The sequence below is a fragment of the Oncorhynchus clarkii genome, chromosome 16 (genome assembly GCF_045791955.1).
Source record: "Oncorhynchus clarkii lewisi isolate Uvic-CL-2024 chromosome 16, UVic_Ocla_1.0, whole genome shotgun sequence".
Lineage (NCBI taxonomy): Eukaryota > Metazoa > Chordata > Actinopteri > Salmoniformes > Salmonidae > Oncorhynchus > Oncorhynchus clarkii.
The window spans coordinates 999,073-1,007,797 of NC_092162.1; positions in this window are offsets into that span (position 1 = coordinate 999,073).

The window sequence follows — 8,725 nt, forward strand, 5'->3', positions numbered from 1 at the left end:
ATGTTGTGAAATCTGTTATGAATGTTTTTTAAATTGTGTACCTGACTTAATTTTGTCGGACCCCTGGAAGAGAAGCTACTGCCTCGGCAGGAACTAATGGGGATCCATAATAAACCCCAGGAAGAGTAGCCGCTGCCTTGGCAGGAACAAATGGGGATCCATAATAAACCCCAGGAAGAGTAGCTGCTGCCTTGGCAGGAACTAATGGGGATCCATAATAAACCCCAGAAAGATTAGCTGCTGCCTTGGCAGAAACTAATGGGGATCCATAATAAACCCCAGGAAGAGCAGCTTCTGCCTTGACAGGAACTAATGGGGATCCATAATAAACCCCAGAAAGATTAGCTGCTGCCTTGGCAGAAACTAATGGGGATCCATAATAAACCCCAGGAAGAGCAGCTTCTGCCTTGGCAGGAACTAATGGGGATCCATAATAAACCCCAGGAAGAGAAGCTGCTGCCTTGGCAGGAACTAATGGGGATCTTAATAAATACAATTACAAAGTATATATTAATTACAAATGTGAAACCATTTTGAGTTCCAGAGACGCACAGTCAAATAGTGTAAAATAAGTACTTTAATATTATACAATACATTTTACATCAAATTACTCAACAACAACAAAAACTATATTTTTATAAAGCACAAAAAGTGATTTTTAAAGTCAAAAAGAAGCACTTAATATAAGACATGTTCTGTCCATATCTCATTTCTAGTATAGTTAATACAGTATGTTACGTTCCCCAGTTTATGTGTTGTAGTTTGTGTATTTGCATGTGTTTTATTTCAGGAAATGGCTTCCTGAAATCCCTCAAGCAGCTGATTGGTCGACTCCAGGGCTAATTGGAGAGCTGACCCCGCCCCCTCGTCAAGACACAGCTGTCTCCAGTTACATTCATTCTGAAGCTATATAAAAGCCAGTGGTCTGTTCAGGAGAGAGGGATTTTGGAGGTAGGGATTGCTGAGAGAGATTTGCTGGGAGGTCATTGCATAGAGAGATTTTGCTAGAGAGATTTTGGAGGTAGGGATTGCTGAGAGAGATTTGCTGGGAGGTCATTGCATAGAGAGATTTTGCTAGAGATATTTTGGAGGTAGGGATTGCAGTGAGATTTGCTGGTAGGTCATTGCAGTGCGATTTGCTGGGAGGTCATTGCAGAGCGATTGATTGTGATAGAGAGATTTTGCTAGAGGTTAATTTTGATGGGAGTTCATTGCTGGGAAGTTGGTATGTTCTGTGAGTTTGTTGCTCAGGTAGAGCTTATTTGATGTCCTTTGTTTTTTAGTTTGTTTGTGAAATTGTTTAATATTCTGTTTCATTTGTTCCCAGAGGGGAAGGGGAAGGCACCTTGGGAGTGCTTAGGCAAGAGGCCCGCGGACATACATATACCCGTACGTAGTATATTCACTGTCTAGGCACACTAGGTAAGACCTGGGCGGACCACCCCCTGTATTTTGGTTAGGGCACCAGGTGGTGCTAAATTAGGTAAGTAGTGGGTAGGCAGGTAAGATAAGGAGAGGGGGGGCTTTGAGATTTACTTTCTTTGCTTTGGTTCCGTCCAGCCCCTTTTCCCCATATTACCGTGTAAAGGAATAAAGTCCTTGTAAACGGTACCACATTCTGCCTGTTGTCATCCTTACTCGCACCTACAGTCCATGTTGCGTTCCCTCTTCATAGAGGCGTGCGTAACACAGTATAATTATAACTGCACAGGGCGGGACCCAGATACAGACATGGAAGGTAGATGGTTCGAGTCTCTGATATTTATTATAATCCAAGGGGCAGGCAAGAGATTGGTCGTGGACAGGCAAAATTATCATAACAAGGTCAGAGTCCAGGAGATACAGAGTGGCAGGCAGGCTCGAGGTCAGGGCAGGCAGTATGGTCAGGCAGGTGGTTTCAGTGTCAAGGCAGGCAAGGGTCAAAACTGGGAGAACTAGCAAAAGAGATAAGAAAAAGCAGGAGCACGGACATCACACGCTGGTTGACTTGACAAAACTAGACAGACAAACAGGGAACACAGGAATAAATACCCAGGGGCTAATGAGGAAACAGGTGACACCTGGAGGTGGGTTGAGACAATCACGAAGACTGGTGAAATAGATCAGGGTGTCGGGTGTCGGTGGTGAAAATCAGCTATGAGGTCCGGGTCCAGGATGTCTTTAGCGGGAACCCAGCACCTCTCCTTCGGGCCATAACACTCCCAGTCAACCAGGTACTGGAAACCACTGCCCTGTGGTCGAACCCTCAGGAGGCATCTCACCGTGTACGCTGGCTGGCCATCAATGACACCGGGGGAGGGATGGGCCTAGAAACAGAAGACACATGAATGTGAGACAAGAACTTAATCCTGGACACGTGAAAAGTAGGGTGAACACAGAGGGTACAGTATAACAGCAGTGGGACTAAGGACTCTAGAAATGGGGAAGGTCCCGAGTGGACAACCATACCCTCTGCCCGATACGATAGCAGGGAGCCGAAGTCCGGTGGTCATCCGCTTGTCGAAGAGCCGACCGAGCTCTTTTCCAGGTACGCCGACAGCGGCGGACGAACATATGGGCTGAAGGTATGTTGACCTCAACTTCTTGCTCTGGGAAGAGCGGAGGCTAATACCCCATGGGGCATACGAAGGGGGAGAGTCCAGTAGCTGAGCAGGGGAGAGTGTATATTCCAACCAGACCAGTTGCTGACTCCAGGTGGTGGAATTACTGGAAACCAGACACCGGAGTGCCGTCTCCATATCTTGATTGGCTCGCTCCTTCTGGCTGTTGGATTAAGGACAGGCTGGCAGAACCCCCTGATTACTGAATGTAACAATAGTGGTCCTAAAACGGAACCTTCAGGAGCACCTACATTTACAGTTGATTTGTCAAAGGACAAACCATTCACAGAGACAAACTGAGATCTTTCCGGCAGAAGCTTTTTTTCTCTTAAAGGGGCAGTGTTGTATTTTGAGACAGGCTTGAGTAAGATAAGTAGCTAATAGGCAGAGGGTAGCATAATTTGTCTGATTTTCTGTAATAATGGTATGGGAATAATAATGCATTTTATTTTGTAAAGTGGTTTCTTGCATCAAACACATTTTAAGTCACCTCCTTACAAGTGGATAAACAGGTTAATGTCAAGCCATGCATGTTTTTTCCAAAAGTCTCATGGAATGTTGAACACCACACATTGGCTGCTGATGTAGGCTGAATGATAGAACAGCTATTACCATGTTAAAATTACCATGTTATGTAATGCATTTTCTCCATTGTTTTTGATGGTAGGCATTATGATCAAATAGTCACAGTAGCCTACTTGGCCACAGTTAAAACTGTAATTTAAAGTGGGTACAGCCTCAGCGTTCACAGTAAATGCTGGAAACAACGTTCAACTTTGTGCTCAGCAGACCTGAAATTTGCTCAGTGACGGAAAACAATTTGAGGGAACAATGGTTAAGGGTAGCTGAAGGCTGGGACTAAAAACAAACAACAGATAACTCATGTAAAACTATCTGTAAAATGTATATAGTATGTATAAACTGGAAGTAGAAACCTAAGTATTGTTGTCCGTTAGTTTAACCCAATTAAGGGATGGGTGGTAGAATAGGGGTGGTAGGGCTAGGGGTGGTGGGATAGGGGTGGTGGGATAGGGGTGGTAGGTTAGGGGTGGTAGGTTAGGGGTGGTAGGATACCTTAGTTGTAATGTAATGACTGATATGTGGTTGTCTATCCTACCTTAGTTGTAATGTAATGACTGATATGTGGTTGTCTATCCTACCTTAGTTATAATGTAATGACTGATATGTGGTTGTCTATCCTACCTTAGTTATAATGTAATGACTGATATGTGGTTGTCTATCCTACCTTAGTTATAATGTAATGACTGATATGTGGTTGTCTATCCTACCTTAGTTGTAATGTAATGACTGATATGTGGTTGTCTATCCTACCTTAGTTGAATATAATGACTGTGATACGCTCTGGATAAGAGCGTCTGCCAAATGACCAGAATGTAAATGTATTTCTCTATCCACATGTCTTACTGCATCCTCCGTTATTCTACCTCTTTGGGGTCTTCTGCTGCCCCTGTATTGTTAATGATCACGTGTGCCCATGGACTTCTTACCTTCTTGGTGACTGGGGGGCTGTATTGTTAATGATCACGTGTCGTCATGGACTTCTTACCTTCTTGGTGACTGGGGGGCTGTATTGAGTAGCTTCGATGAATAAGGTGCCCAGAGTAAACTGCCTGCTACTCAGCCGTTAAATCTGGAATATGCATCTAAACCTGTTTGAATGATGTCTGTGAGTAAAACAGAACTCATATGGCAAGCGAAAACCTGAGAAAAAATCCAACCAGGAAAATCTGAGGTTGGTCGTTTTTCAACTCATTCCCTATTGAAGATACAGTGGGATATTGGTCATGTTGCACTTCCTAAGGCTTCCACTAGATGTCAACAGTCTTTAGAAACTTGTTTGAGGCTTCTACTGTAAAGGAGGGGCTCATAAGGGCTCTTTGAGTCAGTTATTGTGGAACTGGGATTCCTGGGAGTGCATTCTGATGAAGATCATCAAAGGTAAGTGAATATTTATAATGCTATTTCTGACTAATGATTGATGATACACAACATGGCGGATATTTCTTTGGCTGGTTTGGGCTCTGAGCGCCGTACTCAGATTGTTGCATGGTTTGCTTTTTCCATAAAGTTTTTTCAAATCTGACACAGCGGTTGCATTAAGGAGAAGTTTATCTAAAGTTCCATGTATAATAGTTGTATCTTTCATCAACATTTATAATGAGTATTTCTGTGAATTCATGTGGCTCTCTGCAATATCACTGCATGTTTTGGAACTACTGAACATAACACGCCAATGTAAAATTCGATTTTTGGATATAAATATGCACTTTATCGAACAAAACATACATGTATTGTGTAACATGAAGTCCTATGAGTGTCATCTGATGAAGATCATCAAAGGTTAGTGATTAATTGTATCTATATTTCTGCTTTTTGTGACTCCTCTCTTTGGCTGGAAAAATGGCTGTGTTTTTCTATGACTTGGTGGTGACCTAACATAATCGTTTGAGGTGCTTTCGCTGGAAAGCCTTTTTGAAATCAGGTACTGTGGCTGGATTAACGAGAATTGTATCTTTAAAATGGTGTAAAATACTTGTATGCTTGAGGAATTTTAAATATGAGATTTTTGTTGTTTTGAATTTGGCGCCCTGCACTTTCACTGGCTGTTGCCGTGGTGGGACGCGTGGTGGGACGCGTGGTGGGACGCGTGGTGGGACGCTACCGTACGTTAACATACTTATCTTAATATGTACTAGAGGTCACCTCTTCCTTTCAGTTTATCTTAATATGTACTAGAAGGCAACTCTTCCGTCTCTCTCTCTATCCCTCCCCCTCCCTCTCCCTATCCCTCCCTCTCTCCCTCCCTCCCTCCCCCTCCTTCCCTCTCTCTCTCCCTCCCTCCCCCTCCTTCCCTCTCTCTCTCCCTCCCTCCCCCTCCTTCCCTCTCTCTCTCCCTCCCTCTCCCTTCTTCCCTCTCTCTCTCCCTCCCTCCCCCTTCTTCCCTCTCTCTCTCCCTCCCTCCCCCTTCTTCCCTCTCTCTATCCCTCCCTTTCTCTATCCCTCCTCCTCTTTCCCTCTCTCTATCCCTCCCCCTCCCTCTCTCTATCCCTCCCTCCCTCTCTCTATCCCTCCCCCTCTCTCTCTCTATCCCTCCCTCTCTCTATCCCTCCTCCTCCTTCCCTCTCTCTATCCCTCCCTTCTTGCCAGGATTTACAATAATTGTTTGTACAAAATCAAAGTACAATAAATATTAAATGATTATGAGACATTTTATGAAACATATTTTGAATTTGACTGATAGACTCTAGCCTGCAGATGGCAGCACTGCTCTGGGCTGACATAGTCATCTTTAACTGACTGATGGACTCCAGCCTGCAGACGGCAGCACTGCTCTGGGCTGACATAGTCATCTTTAACTGACTGATGGACTCCAGCCTGCAGATGGCAGCACTGCTCTGGGCTGACATAGTCATCTTCAACTGACTGATAGACTCTGGGCTGACATAGTCATCTTTAACTGACTGATGGACTCCAGCCTGCAGATGGCAGCACTGCTCTGGGCTGACATAGTAATCTTTAACTGACTGATAGACTCTGGGCTGACATAGTCATCTTTAACTGACTGATAGACTCTGGGCTGACTAAGTCATCTTTAACTGACTGATCGACTCTGGGCTGACATAGTCATCTTTAACTGACTGATGGACTCCAGCCTGCAGATGGCAGCACTGCTCTGGGCTGACATAGTCATCTTTAACTGACTGATAGACTCTGGGCTAACATAGTCATCTTTAACTGACTGATAGACTCCAGCCTGCAGATGGCAGCACTGCTCTGGGCTGACATAGTCATCTTTAACTGACTGATGGACTCTGGGCTGACATAGTCATAGTCACTGACTGATCGACTCCAGCCTGCAAATGGCAGCACTGCTCTGGGCTGACGTAGTCATCTTTAACTGACTGATAGACTCTAGCCTGCAGATGGCAGCACTGCTCTGGGCTGACATAGTCATCTTTAACTGACTGATAGACTCTGGGCTGACATAGTCATCTTTAACTGACTGGTGGGCTCTGGGCTGACATAGTCATCTTTAACTGACTGATAGACTCTGGGCTGACATAGTCATCTTTAACTGACTGATAGACTCTGGGCTGACATAGTCATCTTTAACTGACTGATAGACCACAGCCTGCATATGGCAGCACTGCTCTGGGCTGACACAGTCATCTTTAACTGACTGATGGACTCTGGGCTGACATAGTCATCTTTAACTGACTGATGGACTCTGGGCTGACATAGTCATCTTTAACTGACTGATAGACTCTGGGCTGACATAGTCATCTTTAACTGACTGATAGACTCTGGGCTGACATAGTCATCTTTAACTGACTGATGGACTCTGGGCTGACATAGTCATCTTTAACTGACTGATAGACTACAGCCTGCATATGGCAGCACTGCTCTGGGCTGACACAGTCATCTTTAACTGACTGATGGACTCTGGGCTGACATAGTCATCTTTAACTGACTGATGGACTCTGGGCTGACATAGTCATAGTCACTGACTGATCGACTCCAGCCTGCAGATGGCAGCACTGCTCTGGGCTGACGTAGTCATCTTTAACTGACTGATAGACTCTAGCCTGCAGATGGCAGCACTGCTGTGGGCTGACATAGTCATCTTTAACTGACTGATAGACTCTGGGCTGACATAGTCATCTTTAACTGACTGATGGGCTCTGGGCTGACATAGTCATCTTTAACTGACTGATAGACTCTGGGCTGACATAGTCATCTTTAACTGACTGATAGACTACAGCCTGCATATGGCAGCACTGCTCTGGGCTGACACAGTCATCTTTAACTGACTGATGGACTCTGGGCTGACATAGTCATCTTTAACTGACTGATGGACTCTGGGCTGACATAGTCATAGTCACTGACTGATCGACTCCAGCCTGCAGATGGCAGCACTGCTCTGGGCTGACGTAGTCATCTTTAACTGACTGATAGACTCTAGCCTGCAGATGGCAGCACTGCTGTGGGCTGACATAGTCATCTTTAACTGACTGATAGACTCTGGGCTGACATAGTCATCTTTAACTGACTGATGGGCTCTGGGCTGACATAGTCATCTTTAACTGACTGATAGACTCTGGGCTGACATAGTCATCTTTAACTGACTGATAGACTCTGGGCTGACATAGTCATCTTTAACTGACTGATAGACTCTGGGCTGACATAGTCATCTTTAACTGACTGATAGACTCTGGGCTGACATAGTCATCTTTAACTGACTGATAGACTCTGGGCTGACATAGTCATCTTTAACTGACTGATGGACTCTGGGCTGACATAGTCATCTTTAACTGACTGATGGATTCCAGCCTGCAGATGGCAGCACTGCTCTGGGCTGACATAGTCATCTTTAACTGACTGATGGACTCTGGGCTGACATAGTCATCTTTAACTGACTGATATACTCTGGGCTGACATAGTCATCTTTAACTGACTGATGGACTCTGGGCTGACATGGTCATCTTTAGCTGACTTATGGGCTCTGGGCTGACATAGTCATCTTTAACTGACTGATAGACTCTGGGCTGACATAGTCATATTTAACTGACTGATAGACTCTGGGCTGACATAGTCATCTTTAACTGACTGATGGATTCCAGCCTGCAGATGGCAGCACTGCTCTGGGCTGACATAGTCATCTTTAACTGACTGATGGACTCTGGGCTGACATAGTCATCTTTAACTGACTGATATACTCTGGGCTGACATAGTCATCTTTAACTGACTGATGGACTCTGGGCTGACATAGTCATCTTTAACTGACTGATGGACTCTGGGCTGACATAGTCATCTTTAACTGACTGATCGACTCCAGCCTGCAGATTGCAGCACTGCTCTGGGCTAACTTAGTCAACAGGGAGCTGTTGTATACTGTTACTGTTGTTATCTGTGTGCAGCCAGTCCTCTGTGTTGGTCTGTCATCTAACTGCAGGCTCTTCACAGTGGAGACATGTGCTGTCGTATTCCACATCAGGATTGTTGTTCAGGGTTGTTGCTAGGTGAAACAATAATACTCTATTTATCCACCAGACTTAACAGTTAACCATCTCACATATTACGGTCAAGGTCATTACTGCAAGCAC